At 49.5% G+C, this 22990-nt stretch overlaps 1 protein-coding gene across 2 annotated transcripts in view; it reads left to right on the forward strand.

Moving 5' to 3' along the window:
- The first annotated feature begins 8862 nt into the window (after nucleotides 1-8862).
- Nucleotides 8863-22990, forward strand: part of Adcy7 (adenylate cyclase 7) — a 56206-nt gene continuing 42078 nt past the window's right edge. Inside the window, exon 1 of one of the 2 annotated variants that reach the window (XM_034522778.2) lies at nucleotides 8863-8971. The gene's annotated coding sequence lies outside the window, so the exon portion shown is untranslated. Of the gene's footprint in view, nucleotides 8972-9028; nucleotides 9132-22990 lie in introns of those variants that run through there. The other variant, XM_076915571.1, reaches the window with a different exon arrangement.

Genomic DNA, 22990 nt, shown 5'->3' on the forward strand with positions numbered 1-22990 from the left:
TTCTAATACAATTAACTTTCAGAATTAATTGTTAAGCTATTAGATGACCCCAGTTATCACGGAGAGATACTGAAATGTTCCTGGGCTTGATGATCTACAAGCCCATGAAACAGTCGTGGAGGGGGAGCACTTCTGTGCATCCATGGGTCTGTGTGTTTTGAGACAGTGTCTCAGTAGGTAGCCCTGGCTGTCCTGGGACTCCACCTGCCTCTGCTTCCCAAGTGCTGGCTAAAGGTGTGTGCCACCATGTCTGGCTTGAAACCGTCTTAATAAGGAAGCAGCATCCACCGGAAGCAGTTAAAGAGCCAAGGCTTCTGTAGGGTTGCTTTTTTCGGCTTGGCCTGTTACAGTCAGTTTTAATCTCCATCAAGTGACAGTTCATCTAGTTGAGTACTGAGAAGGTGCAGGCCCACCTGGGAGCAGGGTTTCTTGGGAGTATCGTCATTTTGTCTCTTCTGAACTTCAAGAGCTGCAGAGTGGTTTCCTGCTATTGTATCAAAGTGTCCGTGGCTAGAATAAAGAAAGGGTAAAGAACACCGAGGCTGTCCCTCAGTATTTCACATAGCTCAGACCTGGGAGCTTTTCTGTGGAAACTTAAGATAGTCTGGTCAATTAACCAATTACTCAGTTCACTCTAATCAGAGCCTTTTTGTTTTGAGTAAATATTTGGCCTCCTACTAAAGGCCCACTTGGTTTGCCCTTAATCTCTAGTCCAAGAGAGGCAACCGAGAGAAGGGCAGCAGAGGGGCCTCAGCCGGCTGCCCTGGGAGTGTGAGGCTGAAGTACGTCCTGGACTTTGTGGGGATGCAACAGGAGCTCATATATTGTAGTGAATTTGTTTATTAATAGTTTTACATTTCAGGTTTTTTTTTTTTTTAAAATAAGGAAATGGGTCTCTTTGTAGTCTGGGCCAGACTGACATTCCTATTTATTAAGTTCCTGCCACTTGTCACTCCCTCAGCTGCGTATTCCTGCAGTTGATTATACATGCAGCTGCAGTTGTTTATACATGCAGCTGCAGTTGATTATACATGCAGCTGCAGTTTTATACATGTAGCTGCAATTTTATACATGCAGCTGCAATTCGTTGGGAAACTTGGTCTCTAAACCTAGTCTCTGGCTTTTAAGATTCCCTGTGCCTTACACTGAAGATTTCAAGTCTTTGGAAGTTCAGCAATCCTGTGACACTCCACATTGCTAAGGAGCGCTGCTTCTGTGTGCATTGTTAAAGGGGGAAGGAGTGGTAGCATAGCAACCAGTGTTGGTTTTGGACACTGAGTGGGCAAGGCCACTGGGATCAATGCTTCTGTGGTAGCATATCCTATAGACTTGCTTAGAAGTCGGGCGACATTGGTTTGTGTCTAACTAGTTCTCTGTTTATTTTTCTTTGATAGCATTGCCTTCAGTGTTAAGCAACGCAGACGCTCATGAGGTGCTGGAGGTCTGAGTCCTCAACTCTCCAGTCTTGTCTAGTTTCCGCTGCAGAGGCACTAAAGGGATTTACCAGAAAGAGATTTGATACAAATGGTTTATGAAATCTCGACATTTCCTGAGGCCATGTGACTGGGCACCAGTGACGAAAACAGTGAATTTCACACCCGGAAGCCTGCTTGCTTGCTTTTTTTTTTTTTTTCTTTTTTTTTTTTTTTTTAAGCTCACAGTGTCTTCAAAGATGTCAGTTGTTTGCCTTGAAAGTTTATAAATTGCGCTTCTATGCACACACCCCATCCCACGGGGCTCATTATTCACAGTCTGCAGTTCAATAAAGGCTTCATGCTTTCATCTCTCTTCAGAACCGCTGGTATGAGCGTTTACGTAAAACTGGAATAGCTACTTAAGGAAACTTCTAAATACAGCTGCGGTTAGCTCGAGTGGACATTTCCTTGCTCTGCTGCTGATGGCAAAACTCCCTTTTGTTCTTACAAGGGCTGCCAGCAAAGGAGTGAGAGACACCCCACCACAGCCAGTGCGAAGCTGGAAACATTCAGTTATTTGCAATAGTGGCCCGGCATTTTTGTTTGTTTGGTTTGGTTGTTTTGAGATAGGGTCTCCCATGTAGCCCTAGCTGATCAAGAACCCACTTCCCAAGTACTGGGATCAAAGGCATGCCTCGCCATGCCCAGTTTTATCTTGCTCCTTAAACTTAACTGCTGTAAGGAACTGCATTACTCTGCTGTAGGTTTGGTGGAGCAGGGCACACACAGCCTGTTTGGACAGAGCAGGGAGGAAGAGGGCTGTGGGTGGGGCTGGGTGATGGACCACTTGTCCAGCGTGCTAGAGGTCCTGGGTTCAAGCTTCAGTACTACTGGATGGAGGGAGAGACCGAAATGGTGGTCTGAGAGGCAGGGTTATTGATTGGTTTTAAGGTTGCACAAGGCAGTAGCTAGGCTGCAGTCCCTTGACTGCCTCTAACCCCACTGATTGATGCCGGGTTACTCAGAAGTGGATAGACTAGCCAAGAGAAGCCAGCTGTGCCACAGATTCCTTCTGCTCACTTCTTCAGAGCTCCAGAGAAACTAGAGTTCTTTTCAGTAGCATCTGAACAAATTCTCACAGTAAATGACAGGATGAGATCATTCTACCACAGGGCAGTTCTACCAGTCTACCTAGACACTGAATGTGCATATGTGTGCTCTATTGTGAAGAAACACAGGTTTCTTAAGTTTTCCTTTGACTCCTTTGTCCTACTTAGTCATCCTAGGGCTAAGTTTTAATATTGGGAGTAGGCTAAGCTATTTTTTTTTTTTTTTTTTGTGCATTTACCCATACCAGCCTTGTTGGGGTGTGGCAGTACCTCCATTACAGTTGGTCGGACGGTGCTGTACCTCCCATGTGGTCTGCACATGCGCAGAGCTAGACCTTGCCATATATTGTACTGGCTGGTAGGAGTTGCTTTGGTAAATCATTGAGGTAAATGCCCTGATCTTCTGTGCAGTGCCCGGAGCTTTCAGTGAACCTTAAGCACAGGCTTCAGAAAGTCGATATGATGACACTCCTGAACCAAGTTTCCTAAGAAGGTTAAAAAAAAAAATCCCTCATTTTTCCACATGGTCTTCCTATGTAGGCTAGGATGACTTCAAACTCGGGTCTTCCTGTCTTCTTTCCTCATGTCAGCATTATAGGTGTGTGCCATACCTGCTTTGGTATTACATTCTTACCAGAGAATGTAAGTTGCTTTGGGAAGTGTATGGTCTTTTTTTTTTTTTTTTTTTTTTTTTTTTTTTTTGTAGCCCAGGCTAGCCTCAAACTTGGTATGTATCCAAAGATGGTCTTATACTTTTGATTCCCTTTGCTGCCCCTCAAATGCTGGGATTCAGACATGTGCCACCACACCCCAGTTAACTGGTCGCTGGGGATCAAAGCCAGGCTCTTGTACATAGTAGGCAGACACTCTCCAGCTGAGCTAAGTTCCCGGCCTATCTTTTGAGTCAGTGCAGCACAGTTGTCCCAAACAGCACCCTGTTCCTTTTTGCCATTTTCCATTTTTAAGAAAAGGAGCCTTGCTTTGAGCAACACTGAGGGGGAGGGTCAGGTCTGTGATCACTTTCTACCATCTGCCTGTCCAAACTCCATCTTTGGTTATTTTGTAGCCCTGGCTGTCCCAGAATTCACCATGTAGATCAGGCTGGCTTTGAACTCACATTTCAGGTTTTAGGGTAAGGAAGAAGGGCTGTCAACGACAATATTTATTTGAAGCTGACAGGGCCAAGGCTGCTGTGTGTTTTTTGAGGATAAATTGTGGGGGGGAAAAACAAAAGTCAATCTGATTGTGGGGAATTCCAGAGTCTTCCTGGTGCACAACAAGATTTTAAAAGATGTTTTCCTTGGGCCATACTCTCAAGTCTTGTGGCTGGAGTTTCTGCTGTAATACCTCTTTTCTGGCATTCAGTAGTGAGCCAGTCTGGGTTGACCAACTTAACTAAGAAATGTGAGATTTTTGGCTTTTAATTGAGAACATTTTGCCTTTTAAGTAAAATGTTTTAAATTTCTTGTTTGTCTAAGAAGAAGACCATTTTAAAACCCAAGGAATTAGGGATCTGAAATAACCCATCTGGGTAAAACCCGTGTGTGTGTGTGTGTGTGTGTGTGTGAGAGAGAGAGAGAGAGAGAGAGAGAGAGAGAGAGAGAGAGAGAGAGAGAGATTTAATTTCATTCTAAATTGTGTGTATATTGAAAGCCTTTTTGAAGTTGTGGAATTCAGAGGAACTACCCAAAGGATGGATACAAATAAATGATGCCTGCCTGCCTTCCTTCCTTCCTTCCTTCCTTCCTTCCTTCCTTTCCTTCCTTCCTTCCTCTGTAAATAAAGGATGTATTTTAGTTTTTATAGGTGAGCTTTGGCTGGTTTGTGTTATGTACTGTGCTCATGCAATGCTCAATGAGGCCAGAAGAGGGCATCAGATCCCTTGGCCCTGGAGTGATTGTTGTGGGCCATCTATCTTGTGGTGGTAGGAATCCAGGTCTCCTTCAAGAGCAGTAAGCACTCTTAACCACTGAGCCATTTCTCCAACCTCTAGAAAGATGTCTTAGTGTTTAATGTTAACATTAAAAGGGAAGGAGGAGCTGATTAAAAGCTGAAGTGGCCTCTTGAAATGGAATATCAGTTTTCAGAAGATTGACCACTAGTTTAGGCTGCATACCACCAGCTTGCACTTAGGGCGCCAGGAATGTGGCTTTCCTTGAGCACTCTTCAGAATACCGTAAGGAGGGTTACACCAGGCTTCTCAGATCAAAACCCACTTCAACACAGCAGTGCTTCCAAGTACCAGGCTTAACTACTCAGGACGGCCCCACAGGGGACGAGACAAGAAAGGCCTGTCTGGAGTGAGGCAGAGAGCAAGGGAGGGTTTGGGGTCTAGGTCCCTGCCAACAAGATGCAAAAAAGCAAATACTTGGGGGCAGGGGGTAGGGTACCAGTGTTGTCTTAATGCCAAGACATTCTACATGTCTCCCTCAACTTCTGGGGTAGCCACTTCCAAGGTGGTGAGTTGTTTTTACCTAGGGGTGAGGAAATGTTGACTGCTGACTCTCAGTGACAGGCTTCCGCCACTTCTCAGGTTTTAGGTTTTGAAATTAAGTGTTGACACTTCCCAACACCCTCAAGTCTCTGGGCCCGTGCCTCCTCAGAGTAGTTTCCTGAGTCAGTGGTCAGTGTTTCCGTCTCTTATGACTCTAAATGGCTGTTCTTGTCACCGAGCCAGGTGATGCAGTAAATCAGGCAGGGGACATGGGTATTGTACCTGGACTCACATGCTATGCGGCTGAGCTACACCCTCAGCCCTGATTTCTTCTCCTGAACAAGTGTCTTTATTTTTTTCCAGGAGTTTTAGTTTAGCAACGGAGCCTAAACTCCGTGGGTGTGTGAAACCCCTGCAAATTACCTAGCTGCACCAGGTGTTTTATCCCAGTGACCTCGGGTCGCCTGAGGCTTCGGCCAGGTGTACTTGAAGTGCAGGTGTTCACTGGGCTGAACATCCCCCGATCCCCGGAAGCTTGCCTTCACTTGTCCACCGCAGCTCGTCTCTGTTTCCTGGATTTCCCTCTTCGTAAAGTCTTGGCTGGGTGGCTACCCGCGTAGCTTCCAGGAACACAGTGCACAGGCCGTAAACATCTGAAAGGGCTCTGCGTTTGTGTTCAGTTGAAAGTTTCTCTGGATACAGAGTTCTGGCTGGGAAGCGTCTCTCGGAAGCCGAAAGCATTATTTTCAGTGTCTTAAAGGATCTCAAATTGGCTTGATAAGTTTTCCTCTCAGGACTTTTAGGAGTTTCCCCTCTCCGCAATGTTCTGAAACATCACTACGTGGACATGAGTCTTCTCTACCATGCAGGATACTTCACATTCTGGAGGTTCCACCTGGTGGTTCATATCCTTAAGATACCCGAGTTCTCATTTACTCTGATCTCTATTGCTTTCCCGGGAATTCCACAGTTCTTCAAATATTGGGTGACCTGGGCAGGCAGCCTCTATTTATCTATTTCCCTTCCCTCCTTTCCATCGCTGGCATTTTGTTTTGTGTTGCTGACCCTCCTGAGAGGGTTTCATTTCTGCTTTCGTGTTTTTCTTCCTGAAGTCTTTATTTTTTGTCCCCTGATATTTCTTGTTAAGAAAATGTATCCACCAACAGGAGTTCCAGGACAGCTGGGGCTACACAGAGAAATCCTGTCTTTAAAAAATAAAATAAAATAAAAGATGTATTGTCTTTCTCACATCACTGTCACAAAGGATGAAGGTTTGTGTTGGCTTCTGGTTTCAGCCATCCTATGAGGAAGGTCTAGCAGTGGGAGCTTGCTACATCTTGGTGAACTGGGAAGTCAGATCATGGGCCAAATTGGGACCAGAAGTGAGTAGCATCTTTCAAGGTCCCCCCCAGTGTCCTTCTCCTGTCACATCCTCCCCATCCCCAGCCCCTAAGTGTTCCACAGCTTTCCAAAACAGTGCCACCAGCCAGGGACAAAATACCACAAATGTGAGCCTGTCAGGGGCATTTGAGATTATACATTCTGCCCCTTAGTCCCCATGTTCGTGGACATCTCATAGTGTAAATGGAATTCAGTACAACATCAAAAGTTCCTACTGTTTTGAATCCTAACACTCTTCAAAAGTCCAAAGTATCTTCTGAGATTCAGGACAAATTCAGTTGTGAGCCCCTGTAACAATCAGCAAGTTACAAACTTACCTTCGTTGTTGAAATAGGCTCTCTCTGGCTGGCCTGGAACTCACTCACTCTGTAGACCATGCTTGCCTCGAACTTTCAGAGATCTGCCTGCCTCTGAGTGTTGAGATCAAAGACATGTGCCATGAACTTCTAATGTTCAATGTCACAGAGTCAATATTCCCATCCCAAAAGGGAGTGGGGAGACAGCAAGGACCTGAGCCGTCAGGATGACCCGCATGTATCTGCAAGCAGCCAACCCGAGCTTGAGCTCTAGAATACAGTGGAGGGCAAGAAAACTGACTCCCAAAAACTGTCTTCTGACCTCCATGCCCAAGACTCACCTCCTGTACCTCGTTTCTGCCAGGCAGGCCTCACAGACTCCTAAAAACAATGCCCCAAACATGAGCTTAGGAGTGTTTGGTTAACTTTTCCTGAGAAGTTGTGTACACATTTCTTTTTTAAAAAATTTTTTTAAAAGATTTATTTATGTGGGGGGCTAGAGAGATGGCTCAGCAGTTAAGAGCACTGACTGCTCTTCCAGAGGTCCTGAGTTCAATTCCCAGAACCCACATGGCAGCTTACAATTCTAACTCCAGCTCCAGGGGGGTCTTATACCTTCTTCTGGCCTCTGCAGGCACATACATAGATGACACAAAAAACTCATAAACTCAAAGACATACACAGGGACTGGAGAGATGGCTCAGTGGTTAGGAACACTTGTTGCTCTTTCAGAGGACCAAGGTTCTATTCCCAGCATCCATCTGGCCTCTTCAAGTACAGACAAACATGCAGATAACACACCCATACACCTGAAATATTTGGGGGCTGGAGAGATGGCTCAGTGGTTAAGAGCATTGAATGCTCTTCTAGAGGTCCTGAGTTCAATTCCCAGCAACCACATGGGGGCTCACAAACATCTGTAATGCCCTCTTCTGAAGGCACCTACAGTATACTATACATGAAATAAAACGAATAATTCTTAAAAAAAAAAAAACTTCTAAAAGGTTAGAAAGCCAAACACCCCAAGCCCTGCTGTGCTGAGTAAGAAACTCAGGCCCACCCCACCCAGTGACTGCTTCCGTTGTACTTTTGGGAGAAAGGCCAGAGGACATGCCACCTCTGCACCAAGCGACCCCTCCTCCCCCATTTTAGAGTCCTGGGACCAATTAGGATGTTTCCCTGTATCCTAGCCTCTGTTCATGGGGTGGAACTGCTGAGGTTCTGATGGGGACAGCCATCTGACCACTGTCATGGGCTCATCTCTTGGGAATCTAGGCCAGGGCTCTTAGTGAGAAAACCGTAGGCTCCAGTCTAGAGAGCAAGTGTCACCTTAGCCATGTCACTGTGGCATGGCAGAAGCAATGCCTGGCCAATCTTAGGGAGGCTGGGCAGGCTTGCAGAAGGTGGCAGTATGAGTCTCAGCTGGGACCTCATGTCACCTGGAGTGGAAGTCAGTTTCTATCTTTCAGATGATTCCAACAGGGCAATCTCTGGGACCCTGGCGTGGGGCCCAAGGCTACTAAGGGAGGTGGACTTGTGACCTGTTGGAGTCCCTTCCCTCTTCTATAAGAAGGTTGCCTGGTCCCAGGAGACCAGACAGGCTCCGCCCCTCTTTTTGTTCCAGGATCACCTGTGTGCTTGAAGCCAGAACCTCAGGAGATCCCTGGGCAGATCCTACCATGGCTGAGTTGGCTCCAAAATAAAACGAGCCCAGCAAATGCCCTTGGCACTTCCATCAGCGTGAAAAGCCATTCATGGACACAAGGATGCGGGGACAGCAGGCTTGGGGAGGGTTCACAGCTGAATGACCTGGTGAGTGGGCTTGATGGTGGCTCAGAGTAGCACCTGGTTTGCCCGGCCTCAGAAACAGGGTAGATTTTCTTTTCTTTCCAATTCTGCTGCCCCACCCCAGGTTATAGGGGTCACCACGAAGTTATAGACCTACTTTTTTCTGCTGGCTTTGCCCTTCAGGTCAATAGAGTTGTGCCTGTAGCACAGAGGGATGGCTGGTTCTCACCTCAAATGGTCCTGGTCCTAGGAGATCAAGGTTCGAACATCTTCCTTTAGCAGGAAAGCATTTGTAGCCTGGAGTCTTCCAGAAACAGGGGCGTGGTCAGAGGGCAGGCGCTATCTGGAGGAAAGCAGCTGAGACATCACTCTCTGGTCTCCTCGGAGGTGGGAATGGGCCGGGCGCCGTGGACCACGTGGGAGAGGTACTTTGGGAACCCGGAGATGAGGTCTGGCTGGTGACCTAAGGCTGCGGGCGTGGCTCCCTCTTGCAGCCTCAGGGACACGGGAGATGGCCGAGCGCCGCAGGTAACAGGGTCAGAGGAGCGCTAGGCGGGGACCGTGTGGGGACGTTCCCGAGCTCCCCAGCCCGTACCCCGTACGGTCAGTGCGACCAGCTGGGGGCGCCCGGGCTCTTGCGCTCGCCGGCGGGAACTCAGAGCACCCGGGCCCTTAGCGGTGGTGGCAGGTGAGTGCGAGCGCGGGCCAGGACGCCCCTGGGCACGGGCGACGGGAGTGGCTGTGGGGTCCTTGCCTCCGATCCCGCGGGACAGGACACACAGGGTGGTCATGGGAGGCTCGGCCCGCGCTTCTCCTGCCGGGGCGCCGGGCCTCCGACCCGCGCTTTCCCTCTGAAGCTTTCTTCTCAGCCCGGGGGAGACGTGGGAGGTGAGGGGCTCTGGACCACCGGGGTGCCTGTTCCCGCACCCCCACCCCCACCCTTGGCTCTTGGTGGCAAGGAAGAGCTGCTCTGTGGCTGGGGGGGCTAGCTAGAGATCTAGCTGATCTGCTTAGAGTGACTAAGGGACACGCTCATTGAGACCATCATCCAGCTGGAGTCCTCAGAAAGCTGGGACACTCACTGCCCCCCCCCCCCGGGTTGGGGTTCGCAGTGAGCTGAGTGGCAGTCCCCACCGGCTCCGCATGCCTTCCACCGGAAGGAAATGACAAGGTGCTGAAGACCTGTCTAGCGCTTGGATGCCTAGACATCCAATTTAGCTGTTCACCTAGAGGCCAGACCCAGAGCCAAAGCTGGAGAAAAGAGTAGGTCCAGAGCCCATGATGCTGGACAGAGGATGGGATACAACCAGTAGGATTGCCTGGCCTGCAGACTGGCTCAGGGGACTGGCTGGGTAGCCAGCCAGATGAGGAAACTGCTCGAGCACATGCTGCTATTACAAGTGACAGGGGCCTCACAGAGTAGAGCAGCTTGTATACTGTGACTTGGAGTTTGGTTGGAGGTCAGTCCCTAGATCTGTGAGGAGACAGGCCCAGTCGGAAGTATCTGCTGAGCCTGAGACTGAGGCGGCCTTCCCTGGATGAGCTGGGTCAGTGTCTGTGTGGACAGGTATCTCAGAGCCATCTCCTGTGGTTCTGAATAAAAGGTCATCTTGGTGTTCCATGTCCTTGGGATTTGGGGAGTAGATGATCTTCTGGGGCTTTCTACCAATGAGGCCTGGGGGAGGCCGAGTCCTCCAATACCAAAGGGTCCTGAACATGCCTTGTACCAATTTACCGTGAGTTAGGGAAGGTTGGAACCAGCAGCCCCACTGACAGTTGGGAAGGCTGAGGCCATTCCAGTCTCAAGGCAAGTGAAGCTAGGAGCTAGGAGTAAGGCCTAGTCTTCTGGCCTTCTCATCTAGTTCTGACGTGATGCTGGTGTGTCAGACCTGTGAACGGAACTCCCATGCCCGAAGGCAGAGTCTCCAGTGTGGCCTGAGATCATCTGAGGGGAGAAAGGCCATATTGCTTGCCCAATGCCTGCCTGGCCACCTCTCCCTTCTTCTGGTACCTCCTATGCACTGCATCTCTCTTCTTCGGTGGCTGGGCATAGGGGGTTGGCCTGGGTTGTTCCCTTCCTGAATGCAGTGAAGGAACCCCAGTCACCCTACTGGTCCTACCAGCAGGGCAGAAGGGTGAGTTAAGTTAGTCTCAGGTGGTCCTGCCCTCCAAAGGCCACTGGATGATAGGGAAGGCAGGGTGGTTTGTCCTGCCCCCTGTGTTTATACTACAGATTGGCTCATCTGTGGAGTGTGGTCTTTGTGGAGGAATCTTTGGAGAAGTTCATTGATGTCATTTATCTGTCTTATGCAGTGTTTTCAAAACGTCGTAGTAGGGGATCAATCTTGTCCCTTCTATGTTCATTCTGGTGAGTTTTCTACAGCAGTCCTAGGCATGTGACACTTGGCTTTGCATGAAGTCGGTGTATCTGCTAGAGCTCACCACAGTGAGGTCATGGGGTGTTTTGGTCCCAACAGAAACACCTGGGACACAGGCAGAAAGCCCAGCCCGAGGGTCTGCCTGTAGAGCTATGCATAGCAGAATCTGAGATGTGTGCTGTGTTCCCTGATGGGAGGAGACTGGACAGAGGGTAGATGGGGCGATAACTGTCCACAGGCAGATTTCCTTCCTGGGGACTGTAGGCCAAGGATGAAGGTGGCAAGCTTAGGGACAGCTTTCATTTGAGAGGCAGTGCTTCCTAGTCCCCAGAATGATGAGTGGAAGTTTGGTTTAGGTTCTGGGATGACTCCCTTGCCCTGTTCACTGGGCTCTGGGCACTGACACACAGTCCTCTCTTGAGGCAGCTGAATGTGTGGGCTTAGGCCACTCCCGCTGTTCTCCCCAGATACTTCAGGCTGAACCCCCCCTATGCTCTCTGCAGTTATGTCTGTTTCCCTGTCTCCCTCCCAGCCTTTGCTCTGGTGTTTCTCCCCCTCTGTATGAACATCTCTAGCCTGTTTTCGGAAGTCTTCGGGCCGTGGCTTCTAAGATGGCCTCAGCATCCCTTCAGCCTGGTTGGTCTGTGGGTCAGGGAAATGGTCTGGAGCTCTTGGGACTTTAGGTGCTATCTCTGGGGTGTTTATCCTCTTTTGCCTTTTGAACATAGTGACCTGGACCGCTGCTGCTGTGCTAGGAAGAGAAAAGGCAAGGGCTTGCGAGATAGCCCAGTCAGTAAAGCGCTTGCACTTGGTGACCTGATTTAATCCCCAAAACTAGAAAAGCTGGATGGGACAGGTGTGGTGGCACTCAGGTGGCAAAAGCAGGTGAATGTCTGGTCTGGGTCAGCCTGGTCTACAGAGGAGTTCCAGGCCCAACAGGACTATGTTGAGGCCCACCACACCCTACCTCCCTACCCCCTCTCAGTTTTTCATGACAGGGTTTCTGTCCTGGAACTCACTCTGTAGACCAGGTTGGCCTTGAACTCAGAAATCCACCTGCCTCTGTCTCCCAAGTGCTGGAATTAAAGGTGTGTACCACTACCCCCTGCCTGAGAGACCTTGCCTCAAAAAACAACAAACCACACCACACCAAAAAGCTGAGCGATGTGTCACACACAGTTGTAAAGCCAGCACAAGAGAGGCAGAGACAGACAGATCCCTAAGGTTTGTTGGCCATCCAATCTTGCCTAACTACCGAGTTCCAGGTTCCAGGGTGGTGGGAAATTCTGTTTTCTGTTTGTTTGCTTGTTTTTGTTTTTTGAGTTTTTTTGTTTTGATTGTTGTTGTTGTTTTGTTTTTCGAAACAGGGTTTCTCTGTATAGCCCTGGCTGTCCTGGAACTCACTCTGTAGACCAGGCTGGCCTCAAACTGAGAAATCCCCTGCCTCTGCCTCCCAAGTGCTGGGACTAAAGGCATGCACCACAACTGCCCAGTGGAAAGTTCTGTTTTAAAAAACAAAGTGGATCTGAGAAATAGACACGCCGGGCAGTGGTGGCGCACGCCTTTAATCCCAGCACTTGGGAGGCAGAAGTAGGCGGATTTCTGAGTTCGAGGCCAGCCTGGTCTACAGAGTGAGTGCCAGGACAGCCAGGGCTACACAGAGAAACCCTGTCTCGAAAAACCAAAAAAAAAAAAAAAAAAAAAAAAAGGGAAATAGACACATATGTTTGACTTCTGACTTTTACATGCACATGTATGTACTCACCCCACCCCCAATATCCCCTACACACAAACAAGAAAAGACAGGTACCTCTGGACCCATTTCTCCTCAGTCCCCTTTGCCCCAGTGGGAATCTTCTCTGCCTGAGTACAGTGTTTATCATCCAGTGGCTAATTGGGGACACAGAATGAGGAGGTGGCACATGGCCAAGGCCACAGCCAAGTGTGGGAGCTGAGCAGGACCCCAGGTACTATGCACAGAAACATGCTTGTTAATGGCCACCTGCTGAGTGAGATGTCATTGCACAGCTGCCACCTGCCGCAGAGAGAGCTCAGGCCCAGATGCTTACAACAGAGGCTGCTGCTTGCACTCTGAGGCCTGGAGACAAGTGTACAGCCTGGAGGGGTATCCCTCTTGAGCTTAGTCCCCCAACTCCTCTTTTCACGTAGTGTGACTCTAGGCAAGCAATCTCTCTGATCTAGGCTTCTCGTCTGTAAAATGGAGAGAATAAGAATGAAAGACCATGGACCAGCTCCAGCTAAAGGATAAGAAAGAGACCTGAGAGTGAGCAGCAGGATGGGAGCCCAGGACTGAGAAAGCTGGAAAGGTTAAGACAGCAGTGCACTGGAAACGAGATATGGATGTTTATGATATGAACTGTGTGATGGATTGTGGGACTGTGCAAGGATAGCTTGGTTCCTGGTTGAGCATAGGCCTCGAACCCTGGACCCTAATGGGACAACAGCAGGTATTCAGCCACGCCCCCAGACTCCAGGCTCCTGACACGTGACCAAGACCTCCATTGATTGGTCCATGATTTTCAGTCACGTAGGGCAATGCAGCCCCTCCCAAAGAGGTTTGTGTCCCCTAGCACAGGTACAGGGCGTGACTACAGGCCTCAGCCTCATACCTAAAGACCAGAGGGCATAGCCAACTAAGCAATTTCTTCTTAGACCCTCCTTCCTTGGATGATAGATGAATCTGGTTGCACCCCCATGAAACTCAGGGCATACCTGAGTTAAATAGGGAGGGAGGAGGGAGGAGCATCAGAACTTAGCCACGGACCCTGCTCTCTGTGGCACTGGGAACGGGAGACTAAGGGTTTTCAGATAGACCAGCATTCAACTGGGGGAGGGGGGGAGGGGAGTTTACTGGTTTTCCTGACCCCTGGAGATAGATATTAAGAGTGTTCCCAATATTTTTCAAATTTGTATTTCTATTTCTGTTCATGTGTATGTGGTGGTGGTGGTGGTGGTAGTGGGGGTGAGAGGGAGCCATTTGCATGTGAGTGCAGGTGCCCACAGAGGCAAGAGGCAAGAGGTGGAACTGGATCCACTGGAGCTGGAGTTACAGGTGATTGTGGGTGGCCGACGTGTAATGCTGAGAACTGAACACAGGTCCTCTGCAAGAGCAGCCTGCACTTTTGGACGCTAAGCTATCTCTCCAGCCCCCTTTCCAGTATTTTTGTAGTTAGAGCTCTGCTCAAACGGCCAGCAGCCGTATCCTTGCACGCGTCGGGGAAACCCTTTATAGGCTAAGTTAAAATTTCTTAACTGTTTCTTAACATGGCAGTGGCTGCAGACAAACGTGGGTTTATGCTAATTTACGTCTAGGGTGTGGACATTGCAGGCTCTGAGGGCTCTCTGCTACCTGGTAAGCTCCTTTGTGGTTGGAAGATGAGGCAGGGAGGAGAAGCTCCTTAGGAAGGGCTCTGCCAGGACAGGCATGAGATGCTGTCAGGACTGGAACCTGTAATCTAAGACCAACAGATGAGGTGCTGGTACAAGGGGAAAGTAGTGCTCTGATTGACAGGTGATGAAGAGCCAGAGGCTCTGCAGCCTGCTGTACTTCCAGAAAGAGGGTCTTGAAGGCTGGGGGAGGATGCTGTGTGGGTCTGTCTTCCCTCCAGTTGGGAGTAAGGCAGACTGGCCGAGGTTCTATTAAGCCACCTTCTCTGTCGGGACCACACATTCCTCACCTGTAGAAAGGGCTAAAAGTCACTGGGGTGAGACAACAGGTACCAGAGCTCTGATAGAGATGTGCTTTACCATTTTGTTATGGACAAGTGAACATGTGCAGAGTAATATGGTCACGCCACAGACTCATCCGCAGCCTACACATTCCTGGCTAGCCTCGAGTCATCTCCGCCCACACACTTCCCTTTCCAGACAACGGATCACTTCATCCGTAGAAGTTGGAGCCTGTTGTGTTTTACAAACAGATAATAATTCTGGAACACACACATGACCCTCAAATCTGTTAGCACTGATAAAGGAATGCAGTAAAGTTCAGGTTGTGGACTCCACACACACCGCAATCAGCGGTGTTCCTACACGCTTACAGGGACCCAGCCAGAGAAGAAATAAATCCCATCGGTAATAGCATCACAGCCCAGAGGAGTCTTAGCAATACACTTATAAAGGAGATGGAAGCTCTGCAGACTTTATCTGAAATGTATCAAGGACTGATGAAAGAAACAAAACAAAAAAATGGAAATATATCCCATGTTCATGGATTGGACTTGAAATGTTCAAATCACCCAGGTGGTCAACAGATTGAGTATAACCTCTATAAAAATTCCAATGACAGTTTTCATAGAAATAGGAAAAAAAATTACTGCAAAATCTATGGAAAACTAACTGACCCCAAATAGCCAAAGCTTTCTCAAGATTTAGGAGGAAGATGCTTCATGTCTTGGTTTTAAACTATGCTACAAAGCTTATGAAATTAAAACAGTATGGTGCTGGCAAGATGGAACTGGATAGGGAACGCCTAGCAGTGAAATGGTATATTATGACTAGTTCCAACCAGATGCCAAAAATACACAAAGGAACAAGGACAGTGAAAACTAGGCATTTGCCTATAAGAGCATGAAACTAGACTCTAACACACACACACACACACACACACACACACACACACACAGCCCAAAGGTCTAGAGGCGTAAAACCTGAGACGACAGAACTTCTTGAAGAAGAGAGAGAAAGCACGGTGGGGGGAGCTCTGGGAAATCTGGATTTTAATCTCGGGTTATGGGATCATATCAGACTAAAGTTTCTGCATGGGCAAAGAGGCAGCCATGGGAAGACATGGTGTGTGAACCAGGGAAAATATTTGCAAAGTGAACATCCAATAATGGGTTACTGAGATAGTAAAATAATAGCAAAAACCTAATGAACCTTATTTAAAACGGGCAGAGGGCATGCACAGACAGGAGGCTACAAGTGAAGGACGGACATACACCGATATGCTCGTTAGTCATCAGGGAAGCACACATGGCAAAACCACAAGGAGAGGCTACGTCACACCTGTCAGAATGGCTATTAGCAAAACGATGACAGATGACTGTTGGCTGTATGTGGAGATAGAAAACCCTTGTACAGTGCTGGTGGGGATGGAGTCAGTGCAGTCATGACTGCGAACCAAGAGGAGGCGTCTCGGAGGCATCTCAAGAAACCAGGAACAGAGCTAACACGTGAGCCAGCACTGGATATATAGCCAAAACTCTTGAAATCAATTTGCTAAAGAGACACTGTCAACACTCCCATGTCTATAGCAACTCCAACCACCATAGGGAAGCACAGAGGCAGCCTCTGGTCCCATCAGCAGATACATGGTGGAGCTATTTGTTACATAGTTACACAATGAAGTACTATGTATCCTATAAAAGGAAGAAGTTTTGTTATTCACAATAGTCAGGAAAGGCCAAGAAGCACAAATACTGCCCACTTTCACCTCTTTGTAGGGTACAAAATAATTAAACTCAGAAGGAAGAAGGGGGGCAGCAGGTCAAAGGGGACAAGTTCTTAATTAGATGGAACACTTTATTCAGGAGATCAATGGCCCAGTGTGGGGACTATTGTTCATAATGCAAATGTCCTGTTTCATGTGCTCTATCAGGAAAACCAGCCAATACTGAGGTGGCCACCACTGCTTGTGCTGTAGGTGCCCTGGCACTCAGGAGGCAGAGCAGAGGCAGACGCAGAGGCAGAGAGAAAGGCAGAGGCAGAGGCAAGCAGCAGGAGGCAGGGAGGCAGAGAGAGAGAGAGAGAGAGAGAGAGAGAGAGAGAGAGAGAGAGAGAGAGAGAGAGAGAGAGAGAGGCAGAGAGGCAGAGAGAGAGAGGGGCAGAGGGGCAGAGGGGCAGAGGGGCAGAGGGGCAGAGGGGCAGAGGGGCAGAGGGGCAGAGGGGCAGAGGGGCAGAGGCAAAGGCAGAATGTCCATGACTTTGAGGCCAGCCCAGTCTACACAGTGAGTTTCAGGACAGCCAGAGTTACATAGTTACAGAGACCCCATCCCCCCCAAAAAAATAAAAATAAGGGTTGGAGAAATAGCTCAGCAGTTAAGAGCACTGACTGCTCTTCCAGAGGTCCTGAGTTCGATTCCCAGCAACCACATGGTGGCTCGCAACCATGCCCTCTTCTGGTGTGTCTGAAGACAGTGACAGTATATTTACATATATAAAATAAATACGTCTTTAAAAATAATCTTTAAAAAAACCAAACAAACCAAAACAAAGCAAAATCCCAGATTCAGATGAGTCTTGTTACTGCTGTATTTCTCATTTGCTGCATGTATGTGGGCGACTCTCACCCTCTGCCCGCCTCACTGGTGGCTCATTTAGTAGAATGGTTGCCTAGATTCCAGGAGGCTCTAGGTTCTAGCTGCAGGACATTGTAAACAGGGTGTGGTAGAGAAGGTCACCAGATTAGGAGTTCAAGGTCACACTTGGCACTATAGACTGACTGTTCAAGGACAGCCTTGGCTAGAGAGACCTTTCCTTAAAAGGCAAAATAAAATTAAAAGGCTAATTTCTGACATACATTAATAATTTTTAAGGCCTAGAATATCTTCTTCTGAATTTTTTTCTACGTGGTGTGATTTTTTTTTTCTATGTGGAGCTGGGTGTGAACCCAGGGCTGCACTCCTTGCTTGAGTTGCTTCCCAGACTCTGTTGGAAGGGATGTGGTCTTCCTCTCTGCCCTCCCAAGGTCATCCTGGGCTGGATACAGGAAAGGTCAAGCACTTGGCGGGGCTCTACTGCCAAGTCTTTCAAAGGGAAATCAGACATTTGGTTGGCAGGGCCATTACTTTCACATCTGTTCATTTAGGCGTCTCTGCTGTTACTCAACACACTGTGACCTGGGCTGCCCTCTTCCTTCTGCAAAAGCCCTGTCTCTCAGGCCTGGCTGACATCTGGTGATCATGGAGCCATCAGGGGAATGGGTTCCCTTCTTACCTCTCCAGAGACTAGGCCAAGCAGCAGGTGTGGCATTTCTACACAGGCAGGGATCAGGCTGGATTTGGGAAAGCATGCCGTTTAGCGAGATGGACATTTGGAGCAGCTTTGATGCCCACCAGGAGTTTACCCTTCTGGACCACCAGTGACTTGGAGCCTTGAGGCCCCAGCTCTTCCTTAGCTCATCATGGCTTGCGTGACCCTAGTAAGTCCCTTCCCTCTGAAAACCCTGCTGTCTGCCTATGGTATGAAGGCGTAACCAGAACATTGTCTATGTGCCCAGCCTGGACAGGAAGGGATCTCTGTGTGTCCCTGAGCCCAGGCTGGGAGGAGTTGGCTTGGAAGAGGTGAGTCTAAGCATTGGAATGCCCCTCGGACCTCAGGGAAAATCCATCTGCAGGGAGGCAGAGTGACAGGACCACAAAGCTGGCAAGCCACCTCTGAGTGGCCAGCTCATGGGATGATAGGAAGGGGACAAAGGACTGGAGGATCTGCTGGAGGAAAACCTCCTTCTGTGGGGGCTCTGAGGCAAGAAACTAGAGATGCTTTAGGTCCTCCTGAACAGGCAGGGCTGCCATGTGAACAGGAAAGAGACCAGTCTTTTGGAGATATGTCAGACACTCTGCTCCAATCCAAGGTGAAGGAGGGAAAGAAGGCATAACATGCTTGGGCCCGAAGCCCAGGGAGCTCAGGTATGAGCCTTGCGTGACTGGACCTAGGGCCTCCAATGGCCATGACTGCTCTGTGTAGCTCTCCAGTTCTTCCACACTTCTGAGACACCGTACTTGTTACCTTGTCGGTTGCCATGTCACATGTGACTGATTAACTTTCCCTCGGTTTCAGTGGTCACACCCTCAGGCCTAGTGGCTCTGGTTTGGGGTCAGCTGAAACTGTAGCCAGACTGCCCAGGAAGATGCAAACCGGACAGAGGACTGGGGATCTGCTCCCAAGTTAGCTTCCTCTAAAGGGGCTGATCCAAGAGAGAAGCCATGATGGCTTCCCTCACCTCAGAGGTTCCATGTGATTTTAGTAATTTTTTTTCCAGTGGTTGTAAAGGGAATAAGGATATGTCAGGTCTGAAGACCAGGAAACAGGGTCTTTGGAGGCTCACAGGCCCAAGGCCTTAGGAGAGCTTATGGGAGCCCTGCTCCCCTATAGGGCATAGTGGTCCACTTGAAAGTCCCACCCATGCCTGTCCCTTCCTTGGCCCTCTTTGGCTACAAGTATACCTTTGGGCTGCTTTCCCCAGGACTGGGGAGATGCACAGGTTAGTGTTGCCTGCTTTCTGTGGAGGGACCTGTGGCAGTGGACCTGGGGCCCAGAAAGAAGGCTTCCTGTATCTGACTTGACAGGATTTGTAGTATTTTGACATGACCAGGAAGGAAGAGGGCCTGGTTGGATGGTAACCTAGGGGAGACAGGGTGGAAAAGGAGTTGGGCTGAATGTTGGGGCCCGAGGGGCTGAGAAAGGAAACTTGATCCTGAGGCACAAGTTAGCCGAGGTAAAGTCTGTGAGGAGAGTAGGCAGGAGGCAGGCTCCTGGGTTTGGAACTATGAGGATAATGCCAGCCAGCGCCTCTGCCTGTCCCTTTAACGGAACCCTCATAGACTCTCAGCCATTGGTGCAGGATTGTCCTGACTTTACAGAGGCTCCCAGGAATGCTGTGGTTTGGGTGACGTCACACACATGGAAGCTCTGTCTGTGAGGCTTCATTGCTCTAGGGTGAGGAATTGGCCTGGTGTGAGCTTCCAGCAGATTGCTCAGAGTGTGGTCAGTCCCTTCAGGATGCTGAACCCCCTGAGGCAGGAGAGGAAGACCAGAGCTATGAGGCTATGAGACAGAGTGAAGGTCCTTTCTCTCCTCATGCCTGGCCCCTGCAGAAGCTGCCCAGAGTTTGAAAGCCACTGGGGTGCTGTGGGGTTTCTCCCGTGGGGGCAGGGCTCCACATCTGGGTTTGACAAACTGGGTCATGCCGTTTGCTCAGCACTCAGTATTATTTGTTGGTTGGCTGACTGACAGTTGTGCCTTGTTTGCCCTTGCCTACCCAGCATGTGGCGGCAGCCCCATCTTGGGACCCCTTTCCATGGAGACCAAACCAAACCGTTCCTGGCGTGGAGGAGATTATTTTCCTGAGTTGGGACCCCAGATCTCACTGTGGAGCTTTTCAGATCTGTGTACCCTGCCTGTGGTGTAGTTGTCTTTACCATCCTGCTGCCTCCTAGCCTGGGAACTCTAAGGCAGTTTTGTGTCTAGCCCTCGAGAGGAGGCTGGGTGGAGCCCTGGACAGAAAGATTTAGTGGTGGAACCTACAGAAACCAGTCTACCTGTCTGCTGTTTCTCAGGCCTGAAGACACTGGGTTCTGGGGGAATTGGGAGGAAGATGGGACACCCTCACAGAAGGTTTGGGAGCCCAATGAGTCAGTTTGGAGGTCCTGCCTTACTCCCAGGGAGGGTTGAGAGGAGTGGTTGAGGGTATAGTTGTTGAGTCAGGCAGAGGTGACATGGGTTCCCAGCAAGTTGCTTCTCAGAGCTCTGTAGTGCATCCTTAAACACCCCTGCAGCTTTCCTCTGAGGAAGAGGTGCTGTCCAGAACACAGCGAAGTGTCAGATGTGACCACTGGGGCCACCAGGGGTCAGTGCTGAGAAGACCTCAGGGGCGGGTGCCTTATGGGATGAGGTATATGTCTGGGGGGCAGGGGTGCCTCGTTCTTCAAGGACAGACAGACAGGGGCCCAGGGGAGAGCAGGAAGCGTTGCTGAGTTTGTTATCACTTATCTCCTGCCTTCTCTGGATGGCCAGCCTTCCCGGGTCTCTCCTCCTTCCCACAGCTAGGATCCTCACCAATGACCAAGCCTCTGCATGCTCTCCCACCCTTCTGGGGTCACCCTTCGGAGTTACCAATGGGGCAGAGGGCTCATATCTCCATCAGCCTGAGAACTTCCAGGCCCCTGGGTCTTCCCTACCAGAGGGGTGGAGCCAACCGCCATCCTCTCCTGGGCTCTTCTGGTTCTCAAGCTCCAGTCAGCGTCTGGGTCCCCTTTCATCCTGGCTGCATCCTCCTTCTGCTGGGCCTAACTCAAGTCTTGTCTTCTGGTGTCGTCCAGGCCTGTGAGTCTTAGAGCACCCAGCACCAAGCCTCCTGAATAAATGGTCATTTATCAGTGACCATCAGAAAAAGATATGTAATTCAGACAGGTATGAAGGGGTGGAGGAAGGGTTACACCAGGGTGGTCAATACCAAAGGGAGAGGCAGAGCCCCTCTGATCCCAGAAGGTCCCTTGTGTCAGTAGACTCCCTCGGGGCACCATCCTGGGAGCACTGTGCTTCTCACTCTGGTCATTGTGTGGCGACCGCTGATGAGCGGGCCACCTTCTTACTGCAGAATAGCTTGTGTGGTACAGGTTCACGAAGGCTTGTTTATCTTGTCACTGTCACAGGGCATGTGGGCTGGTTTCAGTTTGCAATCATGCACACGTATCGGATGAATACCTGAGTTTAGAGCCATGGGGGAGGCATCTGCACACCAAGCGTCTTTCCAGTGTTTCCATTCCTGTCAGTAGGATGTGAGAGCTGGCACTGAGCCACATTCTTGTCAACACTTGGTATTCTCCTTCTAAGCGCCACTGTCCCAGTGGAACACCAGAATCTGTGTACCACTGGCTTTTATTTTCTTCTGGTTTGTGGCACTAAGTACCTTTTTAGGCACTTATCAATCATTTAAGTAGCATCGTTGTTAAAAAACCTGCTTAATTTTTGTCTATTTTAGTTTTTATTGTTGTTGGCTTGTGATGGGGCCTCACTATGTTGTTCATGTTGTTCAGGCTGACAGGAAACTCCTGAGTGGAAGCAATTCTCCTGCCTCAATCCTCAGAGTATCTAGGACTTCAAGTATGTCCCATCATGCTTGGGTGGAGCCTGTCTTTTAATGGGACCAACCGTCTTTTTTACTATTACAATTATTATTTTATTGAGGTGTGTGTGTGTGTGCGCGTGTGCATGTGCGCGTGTGTGACATCATCTCACTATGTGGTTCTGACTGGCCTAGAACTCAGTCTGTAAACCAGGCCCTAAGCTCACAAAGACCCACCTGCCTCTGTCTCTCGAGTCCTGGCATTGAGTCCTGGCATTAAAGTGGTGCACCTCTGTGCCCTACCAATTGTCCTTTTGTTACTGATTTGTGGGTAATCTATTTTAAACATATTTTGTTACATTTTAAGTGTGTGTGTTCACATGCATATACCATGGTGCACGTGTGGAGGTCAGAGGACAACCAGTGGGAATGGGAGTCGTTTTTTTTCCTTCTCCCATGTAGGTTTCCAGGGTTGAACTCAGGTTGCCTGTCAGTCTTGGCCACAGGTTCCTTTGCTCGCTGTGCCGCCTTGCTGGCCCTATGAATGATCTTGGTATAAGCTTCCAAAGCCATCTCCAGCTGTATACGTGGCACAGGCTTTTGCCTGTTCTCTTCCTCTGCGACATCTCTTTCTTCTTCGCTTCAGAGCACCCAGGCCTGAACAACAGTTGTTCAGTGAAGGGTGTTCTAGTGTCTGGTTTCTCTGTGAGCTTCTCTCTGTCCTGTAGCTTCTGCAACAGTTCAGAGTCTTGTGTGGTTCAACAGCAGACCTGTAGGCCAGGCCACCCAGTACGCCCCAGCACAGGGTCTGCCTCCGAAATCCCATCCGTGTTCTGGTATTTGGCTTTGGGGGCACAAAGGATATACCTCCCAGCAACATAGCCCCTGCCCCCTCCCCCGGAAGACAGCCCACAGAGAAAAGGATAGAGGTTGGGGCTATAACAGGAATGCCCCACATTGGGGGAGGGGAAACATGTTTTGCATTGAGGAGCTCACATGGAGTTGGGGTGTCTGGAGAAAAAGTAGACAGTAATCCCAGAATTCTAGGATGGGTGCAGGGAAGGCTCCCTGAGGGCCAGGCAGGTGCTGTCTGTCCTTGGAGGACAGACAGGGCTCTCTGTCTGTCTGTCTGCTCATTGCCTTCCATCCCTTTGCAGTTGCTGTGTCATCCTGAGCTCCTCTGTGACCTCAGGAAGAAGTGAGGCCTGCCATGATAGAAGGGGAGTCGGATTTAAGTCCTGGGCTCATGACGGCCATGCTTGTTGCGGGTCTTCAGGCAGGGGCTCTGCTGTTTTGGAATCAGAATCCTAAGGCTGAGCCTGGACCTTCCTCTTACCCTAGTCCAGACTGAGGCAGATGTGA

This window comes from Arvicanthis niloticus, chromosome 18 (assembly GCF_011762505.2).
Source record: "Arvicanthis niloticus isolate mArvNil1 chromosome 18, mArvNil1.pat.X, whole genome shotgun sequence".
Classification (NCBI taxonomy): domain Eukaryota; kingdom Metazoa; phylum Chordata; class Mammalia; order Rodentia; family Muridae; genus Arvicanthis; species Arvicanthis niloticus.